This window comes from Ambystoma mexicanum, chromosome 4q (genome assembly GCF_040938575.1).
Source record: "Ambystoma mexicanum isolate Mex_15411 chromosome 4q, UKY_AmexF1_1, whole genome shotgun sequence".
Taxonomy (NCBI): domain Eukaryota; kingdom Metazoa; phylum Chordata; class Amphibia; order Caudata; family Ambystomatidae; genus Ambystoma; species Ambystoma mexicanum.
The window spans coordinates 506309183-506328378 of NC_090928.1; positions in this window are offsets into that span (position 1 = coordinate 506309183).

Here is a 19196-nt window from a genome sequence, read left to right on the forward strand (position 1 = left end):
TAAATGGGTGGAAATTCTCCCGGCCCAAACTGCAAGGCAGAAACAGCAGCTGCCTTGATGATCAACCACATCTTTTTGCGTTTTGGTCTACCCCAAGGGGGGGCTTGGCCTAGGTCCATGGACTGAGGACGTGCTTGCCTTGAGGTCCTGCCCCGATCCTGAAACAGATCCTTTAAAAGAACACTCAACCCAACCTGACGACGCAAATAAATATATGCCCAGCTGCCCCAATCGATCCTGCACCGCCTGAAGGTGAATTCTGAATAAAACGGAACCGGCAGCACACAAACGTGACCTCCACGCTCCGGCCCCCCGGAATCAAAGATGGCTGCCGCGATTCCACCTGGGGCCCCGAGACAAGGAGAGACCGAGAACTGAGGGAGGCTGCGTCTGCGGCCCTGGAGAGCCCACGACTGCACAACCACCAAATAATAGAAGCCACCAACGGCCCAGCACCACCGGCGCAGGAGAATAAGACTGCTAGGAGGGGCCGCACCACCATAGTCTCCAGCGAAGAAAGCCACTGACCCTATAGCCTGAGAACAAGCGAGTGAGTCCCGAGGCGGAGTGAAGAACCGGGTACCCAGTAGCAGGGGATGTCACCTCCCAAGGGCAAACTGAAAGCCGCAACAATGGACTCCTTTACAACAGTCAGGCCCAAGCAGAAACAAGAAACAGGGGCAACAGCATGACTCAAGAGGGAGACCCAACAAACATACAGTTACTACAGGCAATAACGGCACTACGGACATCACTTGAAACCAAAATCGATGAGGTTAAAACGGACATACAATTGATCAGGCAAGATGCCCGCAACCTCACTGAAAGAGTGACCTCAGTGGAAGCTACTCTACAGGACAATGTAGACAGCACGACGGAACTCAAATCCAGGGTCCAGGACCTTGAACTAAAGGTGGCAAGGCTGGAGGCAAGGTCGGTGGATGCGGAGGGGAGGGCCCGCCGCAACAACATCTGAATCCTTGGGATCCCGGAAGGCATGGAAGGCCCGGACCCAACATAATTCATAGAGACGATGCTACAGCAGGAAATCGGGGCCGGCAATTTGTCTCAGGGATTCTCTATAGAGTGAGCCCACAGGTCCCTACAAAAAAGACCTCCGCCGGGCTCACACCCACGCCCAATGATCGCCAAAGTCCTAAACTTTAGAGACAGAGAGACAATACTAAGATTCTCCAGAGAAGGAGGGGAAATTAGGAGACAAGATGCTAAAATAGTGGTGTACCCGGACTACACCCCCACTGTACAACGCACGAGAAACTCCTTCATCCCGGTGAAAGCAAGACTACGTGAGCTCTACCTGAAGTATATGTTGATGTACCCATCGCGCCTTAAAGTGATACACAAAGGTAAAGCGGTCTTCCTGGACACCCTGGCGGCAGCAAATATGTGGCTCGAACACAACAACCTTGCAGATGGTAAGGAAGGAATGGCAAGAGGAACCACAGGACATTGAACGCCCGAAGAAATGTGCGGAAAGGACTGATGTCAGCACAACAGGTTGATAAATAAACCAAGGCACGGCATTACAAACTACAGCATCAAGGAAGCAATAATGGGCAGGAACACACCAACCTACACGACAAGACGTCAACGCACCCCCTCAAGGCACGTGTAGGCATACCGCCGACACAACACCCGCACCGGGATGCCTGGAAAGGCCCAGAAGGCTCCGGAGCCCCTGAGCGCTGCAAGTTGGAAGCAACTGCTGGGGGCAGTTCAAAGTTGCACTGTTTGCTGTTCTCATTCACCAGAATGAACTTTACTACTGTTGGTAAGTCTCCAAAGGGAAAGAAAAGAGGGGGAGGAGGGGCCGACCGAAGGGAAAGGGAAACCAGTGCCTTGGCCCACACAGGGAAGGGACCTTCAACATCAGGCCCACAACCACGGACATTTAAGAGAGAGAAGCAGAATAAATACCACACCCACCTTAAACCACCATGACAACTACGACAATTAAGATATTGACATGGAATGTGAGAGGCCTGGGGACATATCTCTGCATAAACAGAATTAAGACCTATCTGCACAGGAAGGGGGTGATGATAGCACTCTTACAGGAGACCCACTGCTCCGCGGACTCAATGGCCAAACTCCAAACACATTGGGGAGGGCAGGGATTCGGTACTGCTTATTCCAGATATGCTAGAGGAGTATATACTTGGATACACCGACAGCTCCCTTTCCGCTTGACCAAATCAGAAATAGACCCGTAAGGTAGATTCGTAATGCTATGGGGACATATAGAGCAGACGGAAATATGCATCTTGAACTCCTATTTTCCTAATAGCAATATACCAGCCCACTTGAACTCGTTATACCCCAAAATTGCACAACACAGAGACGGTCTGTTCATCTGGGGGGGGCGACCTCAATTGCATATGTGACCCGAAACTAGATAGATCTATCCCCCTCCTGAAAGGTCCGTCAGCAGCAACAACAGCTCTGACTGCAATGATAGACAGACTGGACCTGGCAGACATATGGCGAGAAATGCACCCAGCTGTAAGAGGATATTCATACTATTCATCCCCGCACAACCTACACACGAGGTTAGATCATATCCTCATTGGCAGGGAACACTTACCTCAGGTGGAAGGAGCGCAGTACCTAGGAAGGACCATCTCTGATCACTCCCCTCTCCTAGTAACATGGAACTACAATGGCCCCAGGCCCCCAATTCCCATGTGGAAAATGCTGGCAGAGGCTCTTAGAGACCCTGCCTTTAGAGAAGAACTGCAAGAATCCATAGATAGCTACATAGAAATTAACGTGGGAAGCGTGGAACACAGTAGCACAGTATGGGATGCCCTAAAAACGGTGATAAGAGGGGCCGGTGGAATCAGGAAATTGCCCAGGAAGGACTTATACCAGCTGGAAAGGGAGATCAGAGAACTGGAAGCAGCCCCCACAGACACCCGGGAAAGGGAATCAGAACTTCGGAGGCTCAGGGGGGAGATTGAAACAGCATGGTGCAGGCTAGAAAAGTTTGACCACACGGCCAAAACAAACAGAGCACATATAGAGGTGGGCAGACTGGGCAGGCTGCTGGCCTGGCTATGCCGCAGGGAGCAGCCTAGACACCCCACCACCTCGTTGCGAGACAAAGCAGGGAACATACACCACACACAGCATGGCATCAATGAAGTCTTCAAAAAATACTATGCACGCCTATATTCACACGTAGAAGAGGTCCCCCAAGAACTGATCATGGACACGCTGGATGAGATTGGGCTCCACAAAATGCCTACTGAACAGGCCATGACACTAGATACAGAAATCTCACCTGAAGACATAACCAAAGCAATTAGGTCCCTAGCCACGTGTAAGGCACCTGGCACTGACGGGCTGCCCTCAGAGTTTTATAAAGCTTACGAACCCTCCCTCACACCCCTGCTACACAAAGTATACCAAGAGGCATATGAGAGTGGGATACTCCCGGAAAGCATGAGAGAAACACTTGTGGTCCCAATCCTGAAGCCAAACAAACCGGCAGACCTGTGCGACTCCTACCACCCACTGGCAATGCTATACTATGATGTGAAAATTTTAACCACCATATTGGCCAAACGCCTGTCTAGAATAATACATCCTGATCCGAAAGGCTTTATGTCGGGGCGCAACACGTCAATGAACCTGCGCAGACTGCAACACATTATAGCGCAAACTAGCGAAGATGAGAGTCCCAGTGCATTACTATCCCTCAATGCCATAAAAGCTTTTGACTCCATTTATTGGGAGTGGCTTGTGGCTGTGCTCAAGGAATTTGGCTTCGGACCCGGATTCATTAGATGGGTTAAGATACTATACGCCAGACCAAGAGCAAGAGTAAAGTCAGGGAAGCATGTGTCAGACGCCTGGGACATACAAAGAGGGACTAGACAAGGTTGCCCACTATCCCCAATGCTGTACGTATTGGGGCTGGAACCCATAGCTATTTATTTCCGGAAACAGTTCTTTGACGCCGGCCTAAGACTAGGAGGGGTGGATCACATAATTTCGCTCTATGCAGATGACGTCCTTATATACGTCAGGGACCCACACCTCAACGTGCCAACTATACTAGAAGTCCTGGACAATTACTCCATAGTCTCTGGGATCCAATTCAGCAAGGCAAAATCCTGCTTGTTCCCTCTAGCGGCCCTAAAAAATGAGGACGTGGAAACACTCCCAGAGGTTGGGATAAGATGGCAGACCACCACATTCCGATATCTAGGAATCCAAATAATGCACACCCCCGCACTGATGCATGAACATAACACAAAAGCAGCGCTCCCGGCTCTGTGCAGATCCATAAACCTTTGGTCGAGACTCCCCTTATCTATGATGGGAAGGGCATCCATAGTTAAAATGATTGTTTTACCGCGATTCCTATATGGGTTCCAGAATGTACACTACTATATTAATAAACCCTTCTTCCAGCTGCTCGAGATGCTAATAAGAGAGTTCATATGGGGGAAAAACAGACACAAGATAGCACTGTCGACACTGACCCTACCATGCACACAAGGCGGCATCCAACTCCCAAACCTAGAAAAATACTATCTAGCAGATCAGCTTAGCTTTGTAATTAAATGGTTATCCGATGAGCCCACAGATGAAACACCCCTGCTACAGACCATGAGCCTCCAGCTCACTTTGAAAGAACTGGTCTGGGTACCTACGAAACTGCTGGGAGCGGCACCCCTCATAGTCACCCTGGGGAGGGAAATCTGGCGTAGAACAAGGACACTTACCCGCATGCAGAACGCTTATGCACCAGAAATACCCTTGCTCGCAGACCTGTACACAGCGGTCACTGACCTAAAACAAATTAGATTATGGGAGAGCGGGGGGGTTTACACCTGGGGAGACCTTTACGACGAGGGCATCTTTAAAGAATCTGCCACACTACAGGACAGAGAGGGCATCCACACGGGCCAGTTCCTCTGGTACCAGAGGGTCCGCTCCACAGCACAGCGTAAATGGGAAGCATGGCCTGCGGAACCGGACCTGGAACCATTACTTACGCTGCTATACAATATGGGGGAGGGCAGCAGACCAATATCTCAAATATACAGACACCTGAGCGACATACCTAACCCCCGGAGCACGGAAATGAAGGGTAAATGGGAAACGGATGTAGGCAGAGGAATGACAGAGGGAGAGTGGAATAGGGCGCTTGCATTCCCCAAAGAGGTGTCCAGAAATCATAGATTCTGACAAATACAGATGAATGTGTTACACCAAACCTACCTAATCCCGAAACGTATAGCTAAGTTTAACAAACAAGCGCAGTCATACTGCACCTGGTGCATGAGGGAGGAAGCGGATCTAATCCACATGATGTGGGAATGCCCCAAGTCTAGGATGCTGTGGGATAGGGTAAAACAGACATGCGAGAAAACAGGCATGACCAACTACAAATGGACACCTGAGAAATGCCTACTCGGAACCTATCCTAGGCTAGCCAAACTGAAACACATAGTCAGGCTTATGGACATAACGTGCATACTGGTCAAAAGAACCATAGCCATGTCCTGGAAAAGACCCGCAGGACCAAAATACAAAGCATGGCACAGTGAAGCAGAGCGATGGGTGTCGGCTGAGACCAAGGCCTGGGAAGAAAGTGTCACTAGATCTACGGATGAGTCCAGCAGAGCTCTTGAGGCATGGAAAGAACTTACTAGACACATGTTTCTCCCCTCGGACGACAAGCCACCATGAGCCCATGACCCGAAATGAACTTACCTGCAAGACAGGAAAGGGCAACCCCAGATAAATGACTGGAGAAAACGCTGGCCCTGGGAAGGCATCCCCCCTGCACCCTCCCTGAGTATGCTACCCAACTTCCCTACAACCCCCCCCCCCCAAAACAAGAGACGCTGAAACATATGTACATGACAAGGAGACAGTTATAGTTATTCGTTATTTGTTGCTTGTTATATTGTTAAGGCTAAACCGAAAAGCATTGTAAAAGAGTATGCACAAGACGCATTTGCAAAACTTGTAAGTGATATTACTGAAAATGCCAATAAACAAATTTAAAAATAAATTTGTCTACCCCAAAGGATCGAGTCAGACAGAGGTAGCCGAAGTCATGACAAAAATGTGGGAGATACTTGGGGTTAAAAGGAAGCTACACATTGCTTACCTGCAGCCTCTAGTGGTGTTGTAGAATGATACAACAAAACCATTGTGAGCATATAAAAAAACATTTGTGGCAGATTCTGGGCCAAGTTGGCATATCCGATTACCTCTTGTCCTAATGGCCATCAGATCTGCCCCTTCATCTGCAACTAAAATGTCACCGTTCGAGCTGATGACTGGATGCAGGATGGTGCTTCCCCAGCATCTGCTTTACAGGACCCAAGAGCAGACATTGATCAATGCCCCCACAACTCATGAGTATGATGAAAAGTTAAGAAAACACCTTCAACATGCTTATGGCCATGCTCAGCGAAATCTAGAATGATCAGCCGACAGCGTGAAGACCCACTATGACTTAAAGACTATCAGAAAAGAATACAATGTAGGAGACCGGGTCTATCTATACAATTGTCAAAGGAACCAGACCAAACAGCGGAAATTTCTGCCTACCTGGAAGTGACCTTTTGAAATTGTACACAAAATCTCACCAGTCGCCTACAAGATCTGCATCCCCAAAGGCAGTTTGGCAGAAGGGGAAGACAAGTGGGTCTATATTAATCAGCTAAAGTGTTGCCATCCTACGCACACTCTTGAGCAACTGGAGGAGTATTCTGGAACCCTAGAGGGGGCCGCTCCAGATCCATAAAATTCCAACCCTAAAATGTTCCACATATAATCTATAAAAAACAATAATGCAAATGTCTCCTGATTTATAAAATGTATATGTCCGCCCCACTACATTAATAGTGGTGGGGAAATGTCTACAAATATGTTTTTTGCTTGTCATCCTAGGAGAGAGAGGGAGAGAAAGAGAGAGAGAAATAAATCACGGGGCCCGGGAGCAAAGATTCAAGGGGTCCGGAGTATAGCTCAATACCCCCATCAGGACTGGTGTGGAGAACCGATCGATCCACCCCTGATGGAGGAAAAGCTGCTGAACTTTGACATTTTTGGAATCTGAAGATATGAGGCTGACATTCCAGTCTTGTGAGTTTCCATTGATGTAAGATCAACGGCCATCGCAAGAGGGGGGCTTGTAGGATGTCTTAACCCACTAATCCAAGCCCTGCAACATCACTGTGCATTGCTGGCAGCAGAAACATCATAATGGCCGCCGGAAAGCCTGCTGCTTTCCAGAAATCACCAGAAAGTGTGCAGTGAAAACCTGAAAAATAGGCCACCATCTACTTTTGCCTATGTCATTGTTAACACAGGAGACCACTGCCAAAACCCATCGTTCGGCTGCTCACAGAGCAAAATCATTGCAAAAGAAACTGAGCTGGTTTCAAAAATCCGTTTTTATTTGGTGTCAAATTTGCACAAATCATGGCTCACAAACCACCCAAAAAGATCCAACCTCCTTGTTGGGTGGTCAACATCATTCTCCCACAAGAATCTACATAAATATAAGGTCCACAGAAGTGTATCTATATCGGAACAAAGTTCACTTTTGAGGATTGCTTGCTGGAAGAAACCTGTCGAGAATGGGTGTAATACCGGTACTCACCTCTACTAGAAGCCGGCGTTTTAAAACCATTTTGTGTAAAGTTGTACATTGAGCCCAAACTATGCCAAAGAAAGACTTGCTATCAGAAGCCTAAGAGGTGGATACCATTTAAAACTATGTTCTCAAAAGGCTTGAAGCAAGAAATGGTTTGATATATTTGTGAAAAATGTGAGTTATATTAGAAGATAAGACAGTTTTTAGACATTGGGTTTCAGAGTTAAAGGTTTCCCACACTGTGTTCAAACGCATTCCATACCTTCACCCTGGACAAAGGAGACTTCCCCCTTCCCTTGGCTAAGAGATTGACAGGCTGGTGTCAAAAGGAACTCGGAGTGGCGCCCTGGCCTGTTGCTCTCAGTGCAGACAAAGGAATCCTTGGGCTGAATAGAAAATGCTAATTCGGGTGTGACTGACAACAAACTGCTGCCAGGACGGAGAGACATGTGACCTCTGAGTCAGCCCAGACCATGGAGGCGGAGAAAAAACATTATGTGGATTCAGAAAGCACATCACATGTATGTTTTAGAAAAATGCGTATAACAAATTGCACTAAACTGACCCAAATGTGAAACTTTGAGATTGTTAAAATGAAAAATTCACTCACAGTTTAAGACTAAACTGGACCCTGTGCGATGTTCTAAGACCAAACACTGGAATTATTCATATTGTAGCCACTGTGTTTATGTTATGAACATCAAAAATTACAGAAATGTGCCCAGATGGGGTGTGCATGCATGGATAAAAATTGGTGCAGAAATAATATTGAGAAACCCACCAAAAGCGCAAAAAGTGGTCATTTCTGAACCAAAGCTCTTAGGAAGATGAGAGTTGAACAGAAATGTACCTTAGTTAATCTGTCATGTGATTTATGTAATATTAACAAGTTGTGTATATTGTAAATATGTGTTTTATGAAAAATAAGATATACTGTACAGAGACAAAGGGGGGTGTTTTCCCCAAGCCATAAGGATGACACAGGATGACACGCTGATCCTTTCTCCAATCAGGGGACAGGGAAATCCTCTAACCTATCAGATCTTTAGAGGGTTGGGCATTGTAGAATCAGCCTCCCCACCCACTTTGGAAATATATAAATAGAGACTGCTGAGGACCGATAGGACACACACCTTTCCACTACTCAATTGATTTCTTTGCGATGCAACCTGCAGGAAGATCCAGGCTCCAGACATAGATCAGAACTTAGAATCCAGATTCCAGAACTTGAAGCAGAAAGGCCCAATCCCAAAAGCTGAACCCTTTTCAGCAGGCCTTCAGAATCTAGCAACCTGATTCTAACCCCTAAACTTCCAAGGGGCTCTCACATTCAACAGCCGGGCTGTGCTGTTTTGCTATTCTAGCCAAGAACCCTGTGCTAGAACCAAGATCCAGACCCGCAGAGCAGAGCTGTAACCCAGAACCCGTCACATCCAGTCCAAGAGGCCACGCATACTGCAGTGCCGTGCTGAGACCAGAGTGCCGGAGACCTGTCCGGTGGCGAGAGAGAATCCCAGCTAAACCCATGACCAGATCTTTGACGGGGCCCATTCCACTCCATTCCAAAGCCATAGGAGTGAGTATCTAGTCTAGAACTGTACATAACCAAAAGTAATCCTATTCCCTTCATTTGAACCTGTCCAGAACTGCTTTATTGAATCTATGTTGTCTATCCTAAATTATCCTCTCCTCCACATAATTCTTGATAAATTGTAGCAATAATCATCTTTGCGCTGATATTTTTCTGAAGAGGGACAAGTGTTTTGATGAACAGAGATCAGAGCGGAGGCGCCGCTGTTCTGGTGGCTGCCCGTTGAGTGTCTTGCTTCTTCATAGCTCCTTAGTATAAGCCTATTTTTGTTGGTAAATATTTAAAGCGCATCAGTCATTTTTGAAATCTTGATTCTGTTTCTGAAAACCTCTGTAACGTTTGAACCGCACGTCCTAGAACTGAAATGTAACTGTCATTTTGGAGTTAAGATCCTAAGCTTTCTATCGAACCTCATAGTTTTTCCGCAATAGTGTTTCCCGCACGTGGAAAAGTTGCAGCGAATTGCAATTTAGCTCAATTTCACCCCATGTCAATATATCTGCTTCTTGCTTTCAACTCATGAAATTCGTTTTCAATCTGATAATCATTCATGAATCATTAATCATGTTGACCTGAACCAATCCAAAGTAACTATCACATATCCTGAATCTCCTTTCGTGAATTAAAATCATGTTAGCATATTTTCCCATTCATTGCAATCACATTCAAAAGCATTTTTGACCTATGTTTAAAATCATACCTGTTTTCTCTAAGCTTGCTGGGGGAACTGGGATTGAACTGCATTATTGATGTTATTCCTGAAACCTATGTGCCCTCATTTCCATCTCTTCATATTGCATAGTGGGGGGAGTGAGTAGTCACAGGGGAAAAAGTGATCATATTGTCTTTTGATTGAAACCATATCAAGTTTAGTTCTGTGTTGCATTTTCCCATCCTTGCATTTCCTTGAATCATATAAAGCATTCTCTGCTACCTTATCCTTTCTATTCCTACTCCTAACTGATTAAAGAGATTGTTGATATTGTAATATTACCCATTGCTGATCACTGTACATATTCATAAGTGTGCTACTCAGATATAATTCTATTCATAAAAGTATGATATATATTGTGCAATTCTTCAAATAAACCTTTTCATTTGCAAAACAAACCTACGTCTTGGCTCAGTGAGGTCGGGGATATTCAAAGAGAGGGGCGTTATATAAGGGTTCATCATCCAGATTTAAAGAACTTTGACATAAAAATATATAAATAAGGGCTTCCATTGGGCATCCCATACTAGGCATTGACTTAGTTGGAGTGCTGGATTGAAGTCACTTACAGTCAAGTAGAACCTGGAGGCAGGGGTGGCTGTGGTCTAGGATGTTAAAGGTGTCATTGACCACCTGTATGGTTGCTGTCTCCATGCTGCATCTGGGTCTGAATCCGGATTGGTAGGTTTGAAGGAGATTTTTGGCAGTTGTTCGGATGCAGCTTTCTTGATGATTTTAACTAGGAAGGGAAGGTGGGTGATGGGCTGATAGTTCCCTAGGTTGTCCGGATTCAGAGTCAGTTTCTTTAGTAGAGGGAGGATTTGTCCTGTTTTAGGGTCTATGGTAAGGTGCTTTGGGTTAGGGAGCTGTTGATGATTTCCAGGTAGGGAAGGAGAGCTTCTGCGGGGAGGGTCTTTAGAATGGATGCTGGGTGGATGTCATCTGTATATGATGTGGCTTTGAGGGCGGCCATGGTTTTTAACAGGTCCTCTACCGAAAGTGTCTTGAATGTTGTCAAGGGTGGGGAGATTTCACGAGGCAGGACGTGAGGTGTGTCTGTGGATGCAGAGCTGGCGTCTATGTGCTGGTGAATCTTACTGAGTTTGTCGATGAAGAAGGTCTTGATGGTGGTGGATTTTTTGATGGAGTGTGGTATGGCAGGGTTGGGTAGTGGGTTGATGCACGGCTTGACTGCTTTGAAGAGTTCTTACGTGTAACAGCGTGCTGATGGTTTCGATTTTCAGGTGCATTGTTTCAGAGGCGCGTTCTGGTCGATGGAGGCTGAGACGGTGGCATTGAGTGCTTCCAGTAGAGAGTCGCAGCTCGGTTAGGGGTGTAGGTTGGCAAAGTATTCTGTGAGAGCTTCCACTGGGAATTTCTTGAAGGATCTGAAGGTTTGTCTGCTGGGTTTCTGCTGGGAGTTCTTGACTAGGGTGGTGTGCAGGATGTTGAAAGACATGACTAGGACATCAGACCAGTCAACTGGGAGAGGAGAGCTGCAGCAGAGGGAAGACAGTGGGGTGATGATTAGGTCAAGGATGTTATCTTTCTAGTGTGTTGGGTCTTCGTGTATTGTGTGAGTGTGTCGAGAAGGCTGAGGAGAGCTTCCTTCATCGGTTTGGTGGCCTTGTTGCCTGGGAGGTTGAAGTCTCCTAGTAAGATGTTGTTTGCATGCATGAGGGACATGGTGGTGACCAGGTCAGTGAAGTCTCAGAGTTGGGCTTGGGTGGTCTGTAGATGAGATAGAAGGTGACTGTTTTCGTGGTGGAGAGTTGGAAGTGACAGGAGAGAACTTCAAAGGGGCCAATGTTGTTGACGTCAAGTTTGGCATAGAGCTACGAGGTATTGTGCATGACTGTAAGGCCTTGGCCTGTCTTGTTTCGCTGGTCTCTGTGTTGACTGCTGTAGCCATCAGGGACAAGGATGTCTAGGATGTGGGTGGAGGTGGGTGTCAGCCAGTTCTCAGTGATGAAGATAGCATCAAGGTTATGTGTAGTGATGAGGTAAGCGTTGTCTGCTGCATGGGTGATAGCTGAGTGGACGTTGGCGATCATCAACTTCTGTGTTGTGGATGGTGAGGGGGTTTTGATGGGATTGAGGCTGATGTGGGTAAGGTTGCATCATTGTGGAGTCCATGCCTTAGAGGAAGAGCAATGTCGTTGATATTGGCATTGCCTGGTGATGGTGGGGATGGCCAGTGGGGCCTGAGGGAGAAAAAACACATGTCGGCATATGCTCACCTGTTGTCTGAGCAGAGGTACAGTACATTGCAGTCTGCCCTTGTTTCTTTATATGTAAGGTACAGTATAAAATATAAGTACATACAGACATTGTTACAAAGAAGAAAATTATATAATCATGTATATTCTTTGGATAGGAATAGGTTACAGTTGAAGAATTGACTAAGAATATTTGCAATACAATTGTTATGTCTATACTTAAAATATGTATTTTCTATACATCTAATTTTGCAGTATACGTGACATCCATTTTTCTATATTAACCAAACCTTTAGTGTGTAGAGTCTATACTATCACAATGCACAAGGAAACATACTTTCTTTTATATGAGACTATTTTTGATTTAAAAAATGTGGTTATGCAATATTATAACGATAAAGAGAATTGTAAATTTAGGTGTGAACATTGACTGTTTTCATATGGTTAACTAATAATTTTCCTGATGCCATATGTGATGTCATCATTGGTGTACCGGGTGTTAGTCTGAGTGGTGGAACAAGTTATGACTGCACAGATTACCACAACTGGTGAATTTCTTTGTTTTTTGAGATTTTGCACTGCAATCATAACACCCCTTTAACACAGTTATTTCACTGAATTTGATAAGTTTCATTAGAGCAACTTAGCCACTATGTCCCTTTAACAAAGATTTTTAATTTAATTGTAAATATTTAAATTCTTGTGCCGGTGAGGTGGAGACTGTGTGTCCAAGGCAGAGGCACGCTCTGTCCCCTAACCATTTCCAGGGACCATTGTGGGTGACCTGCTGCTGGGACAAGATCTGACTCTCTGCCAGACACAACAGTACACAGGACCTCACTACTGTGTGTAGGACACCTGTAGTTGTGGTTGGAGAAACCCGGTGATTGGTTCACTCACTTTGTTACACCCACCAGGGTTCTCCTCTTTGCTTCTTTGTGGACATTAAATATCATGTTTCATAAGCTGGATGTGTCAGCTTACATGTGCCCCTCCCCCAAGAGCAAAACAGCTAACTAACTGACATATACAGTTATCAAATAATTAGTCCTACTCTGGAATGTGGTTTTGGTCAAAGTAACAAATTCAGATTGTAAGAATATTCTGAATCTAGAGGTATATGTATGCTTCTACAACGTCATTCATTGTGGAGTTATTAAAATATTAAAGCTATATACATAGTATATATCTCAATGCATACTTTTGTATATGCATATGGTTCTCATCCTACACATTAATTCAGGACTGTATTTGGTTTTTCAATGAGGCAAATGGTTTAAAAGTAATAGTTGACATTCGAATTTACAATTTCCGTTTTAAATGCATTTTATTTGTTGTTAAATACAATTCTGCTGTACATTAGTGATTTTCATATGTTTGCGGCTTCATCACCATCAGTAGAAAATATCTGTTGTTTCAAACGGTCATTTATGTTGAAAAAATCAGAACTTCAACATGTAATTTCTGTTGGGTAGGGCCTAACAGAAGATGTGTTGATTTGTTCTAATAAGGTAATGCTTTCCAAGGTTCAGGGACAAAGAACCGTTGCAGGCATCTGTTTCTGAGCTGCAATTAACATGTCAAACAGAGGTCAATTAATCACTGAAATATTGGGGTTTAAGAATAGCTTGGAAAAAAAGACTATATTGTCAATCTATATTGGAATCAGATAGCAACGGGAACAACACTATTTATTGACCAGGTGACTATGATAATTGTCTCTCTACTTGTAATAACAGCGGCCCCCCAAATAATAATCTGTGGCGACCTAAATATAGATTGTCTAAAGTTAGACAGTAACTATACATCACAGTCAGCTGGCAAGAAAGCGAACAAAGAAGCCGCCAAAATAGGGTGCTTTGAAATGGATTCTCGTAAAATAACATCTTTGAATGGGAACTTAACTGGCGATATACCAGCAAACCCTACATGGAGACGAGACGAACAATACTCAACAATAGATTACATTTTCGTCTCTGAATCCTTTTTGCCAAAAGCCTGTAGGTTGGAGACTTGTAAGACTGAACATAGTGATCACTACTTGTTAAAAATGAACTTTAACATCTATAATGACATTCAAAACAATTTACAAATTTTATGGCGACATGACACTGTCTATCACTCAGGAATCTTAAACATTGTGAAATAAATTCGATTGTATCAACTATGTCATCAAAACCTGAAGCGATAGAATATCAGCACTTGTTATCTCAATTCTTGGACCAAAACCAATGGCTGAAACAACGCAACATGCAACACAAACATAAGTTTGACATACAAGTGCTGCAACATAAAAGAACGATGCATAGAGAGATACGAGCGCTATCATGTATAAATAAAGAACTTTACAACATTGGAAAAAAACAGGTATGCAAAAATATAGAAATTGGAAGAAAGGCCACAACGCAAATCTATTCCAAAAGGACTCCGAAGAGATGTTGATGAGATTAAAAAACAAAAACTCGTCTGAGTTCTGGCGATTAATAAACAACCTAGCTGCGACACAGGACGCGATGCAAGTCTCTCCAATATCTGAAGAAACATGGGTACGTTACTATACAGAAATGTTTGCTAATGTAAGAGCGGAAGAGAGAAAAAAACAAGAACACTAAAGGACGTGGAAATTGAAGTTCGATAAACTCGACATCTTGAACTCGATTAAAAACAGTAGTGCATCAAGAGCACCAGGACCAGATGGTCTGACAAATCACACGTTAAAATCAAATCTGAACGAATGGGCGCATTTCTGTGTCATCTTATTTGAAAGAATAGCAAAGAAATGAGAAACACTGAAATCATGGAAAAACGCCATTATTGTACCCATTTTTAAAAAAGGCAACAGACTAAACCCAAGTAATTATCGTCCCATCGCCTTGCTTGACGTGCTTGGTAAGATCTATGCACGCCAACTGCAACAAATGTTGCTAGCATGGTCAACTGAAAACAATCATATTGATCAGCGGCAAGCAGGTTTTGTAAAAGGCATTGGATGTGGGCTAAATACACTTCTGCTGAACCTATTAAAAATGGAAGGGATTAGAACTAACGCTCCGATTTATGTGGCATTTATTGATTTATCGCATGCTTTTGACACTGTGGACCGACAAAACTTGTGGGATAAACTAGAGGCATGGAAGTGCCCAGCAAGCTTACTTGCCGCAATAAAAGACCTGCACACGAATATAACCATTCAAGTCAGACTAGATCAAAGTGGGAGACTGTCAAAACCGATCAAAACCTACAAAGGCGTAATACAGGGTTGCCCATTGGCCGCAATCATCTTCAATCTTTTTATCTCTGACATCGGAGATACATTGAATGCAATAACAGCCTTTCCACCGAAAATTAACGGCACCCATCTAGGCTGGCTTATATACGCAGACGATTTAATACTCTTAGACGCCACACCCATTGGTCTGCAGCGAAGGCTGAATGCCCTCGAAATATATGTCAACAAAAATGGGCTTGTTATTAACAAGCAGAAATGCGAAGTCTTGATACTACGAAACTTGTCAAACAATAAAAAAAAATTAAACAACCTGTTTGGCATCTGGAAAAAACAATCCTTAAAATCTCACATAGTATCAAGTACTTGGGATCTCAAATTAGCTCTAACATAGATGATGGTCCATGGGTAGAGGTTGCAAAAAGGAAATGTCAGCAGTTAGCCTGTCAAGCTGCTATAATAAATAAAAAAATTGGCAAATTTTCCCTGAAGCCTATGATAGACTTTTATCGTCAAAAGGCTGTGCCAGCAATGATTTACAGAGCAGAAACACGTTCGGTTGTGCATATGAGTTGTGGAACACTCTAGAAAACAACTTCTGGACTAGAGCGTTGCACCTTCCCACGGGCTGCCCTACCACCAACATAAGATATGAATTAGGTTTGATATCAATACAAGCAAGGGTGTGCTGGAATGCCTTATCATTGTATAGGAAGACCTTATTATCAAACCCAGCTCCCCAATTTAAAATTCTACAAACTGTAGCGCTTGATCAGACAAACACAATTCTTTTAAAATGGAGAAAATTATGTACTGAAACTATGGCCGCATATAACATAAAATCTATAACATTGCTAAACAATCCAGATAAGGCCAAACTAAAGTTATGGAGAACGGATTGGCACCAAACTTGTGCAGACCGCGCATGTTCGCGCCTCATAAAGGACGTGCCTTTGGAAGCAAGGGAATACAACAAACTACAACCCTATTTGGCTCAATCACCGGACTATTATTTCTGCAATTTCGATTAAATCTTTATTTGACTAAAGATTGCATAAAAACTTGGAAGGGGAACGAGAATCTTAGTTTAAGTTGTCGGTTCTGTGAACATTCCACAGAGACTCTAAAACATCTTATCTTATTTTGCCCAAAGTTTCGATCACTGCGGACTAGATTGCTTGGTCCTCTCATTGAAAACCGGCGAACTTATTTTGCAAATGACTGGTGGAAAACCATGTTTGAAGGAATGGAAAGAAAAGTTATGTTTGGCCTAGTCTTATTTTTTAAAGATTTAAAAACTTCATTAACTGATTCTAATTCCACACCCACATTGACTTCATTGGACTCCTAGATGTACAACGAAAAGAACGAAATGACATTGAACTCAAAGGATGGTGTGGAACTCCAAGATGTGTTGTAACTGAAACAAAATATTTTAAAGGTTTTATTTTCAAACCATAAAAAAATAAAAAGACTATCTTTTGGATTGAATTTTGAATATAATTATTGTATTTAACACTATTTTTGGAGTTTCTGACCAGGCCTATTGTCTTTATTAAATACAGATGCTCTATGTATCTTTGATGCATATATCCATATATCCATGTGAAAGGTACAGTGAGCCACAAGCGATGGCTGCGAACTCTCAAAGTGGGCAAAACTACAGAACATGTTATCATGCCATGTTCTTTCTGGTGAGGGGCGCCTGCTACCTTTATTTGAAAAATATCCATGTGGTATGGTAATGACATACTGGACATTCATACTTACCTTAGAGCTTTATAAAGTTTTTTTTACATATGGTTTATGTTAATCTCAAAGCTACATGATATGTATTCTGTCACATGTAAACAATTAAAATGTATACTATATACCATTTTTACTTGTTAAAGTAACCAAGCCATAGGTTGGTCTCCCCATAGATAACTTTACTTTTGTTTTGATTAATAATACATATGCTGTGCCTCAATTCCTTATAGAACACTAAAACACATGTTGCACATTCTACCAGGTTGTCTTCAATGGCTACTTAGATTTGGGACCACATTTGAATGACATTTTTATTTCAATAAAGTTTATACACAACACAGTCAATAAGCTGTATGTGTGTCTGAGGCTGCAACAAACTCTCACAGAATAGTTAAAGTTTGTGGAATTGCCGGAACACCCGCTAACTGGTAATCCTGAAAAAGAATACAATTCATCCAAAAATAGATAGGTCATATTTTCCTTCCTTTGAATGCACTTCATAGAGAGTGTTGCTTGAAGTTCATTAATTCATATTTACATCAGGGGTGTGACTGTTGATGGAGGCACTGACTCAAGAACCCTGTGACACCGACTTAGCAAAGCACAAAGAAGTGGCTGCTGCAGTTGAAGAATTGAGCGACATGGTAAACTATAATAGGTGAGACAGTTACAGGATTTATTTTAGTGTAAACAAATGATGAAGGGATATGGTCCCATAATGGTGGGAGGCCATGCCTTTTTATTGAAAAGATACAAACTGTCCGAAATGAGGAACACGGGAGTGAGTATAAAAAGCCAACATATTCTCAATCACTCACAACATGTACGCTTCTTACCTAATGTAAATTATAACCATAGTAACCATCCTCTTTCAGAAGTCTTCCAAAGCCAGCAGTCCAACCATATCAGAGGTACAGGCAGTCAACCAAGCTGACATTGAACCATCCCAGGGATAGGTGACCATCTTTTCAAAAGTCATCCAACACACTGGCCCTCATTACGAGTTTGGCGGTAGCCATGGAGTTATGGCTGCCACCAAACCGGACTCGTTTACCGGGTTCCTGCAATGAGGAATAACCGGGTCATTCCAACATTGGAGGACCCGGTAATTACTCCTTGCAGGACCCATTCCCCATTCCCATTGAGCCCTGATAGGGCTCAATGGGAATGGGGATGGAGGTAACAACGGGCAGATTACAACTGGCCCGTTGTTACCTCCTTCTTCCCCTCGCGGGACCCGGAAAGGACACCTGGTTTTACCAGGTGTCCGATCCGGGTCCTGCGATGAGAAGCTTGTAATCGGCACTCCCATAATGAAGGGGGACGGTCCCGTACCGGGCCCTTTCATTAGGGGAGCGCCAGGGTCGTAATGAGGCCCACTGTGTTTTTTAAGCAATGAACCTGGATCAGGGGGGCATTATGTTACAGGCCTGAGGAAAGTAAGGGCCTTAACGATAACCCCAGAGTATTACTAGACCAGTAATGCTGCCCCTGTCAGGGGTTATTGCTATTAGAACCCCGGCACATTGCACCGGGGTACTAATAGTATGTTTATCCTGAGTTGATAAACAACATGTTTGCTGTTTCTCAGCTTGAGATACAAAATACAAATCAAAGAGACGCGAGGGGAGAGCGCACTTACTTTCAACCTGGTGAGGGAAGATGGTGACCTCTCATTCTGAGGGGGCTTGGAGCGGGGTCTTTTCTAATGTGGTAAAGACCCCATTATGAGCCTCCTCATTGGCTCGGAGGCTGCACACACCCCTCTCTGGGTACTAATAACTGTGAATTTACCAGTTCTCCTCACATAGTCACTCTATGGTACAGGTCTTCTACATTCTTAGTAACAAGAGCATCTTGGTGTGTCTTATTATAGGTGTGTCTGGAGTCCAAAAATTGCTAGTGATGGTTTAATGGTGTAAAAACAAAGAGAAATCGGACACACCGGAGTTGGCATCTTGGCTTGGTTTCATCAACTTGCACAATAGATACAGGCTTAATGTGAAGGATAATAACTCCCTCTCTTCAGATTTCCATGTGTGAAAACATCC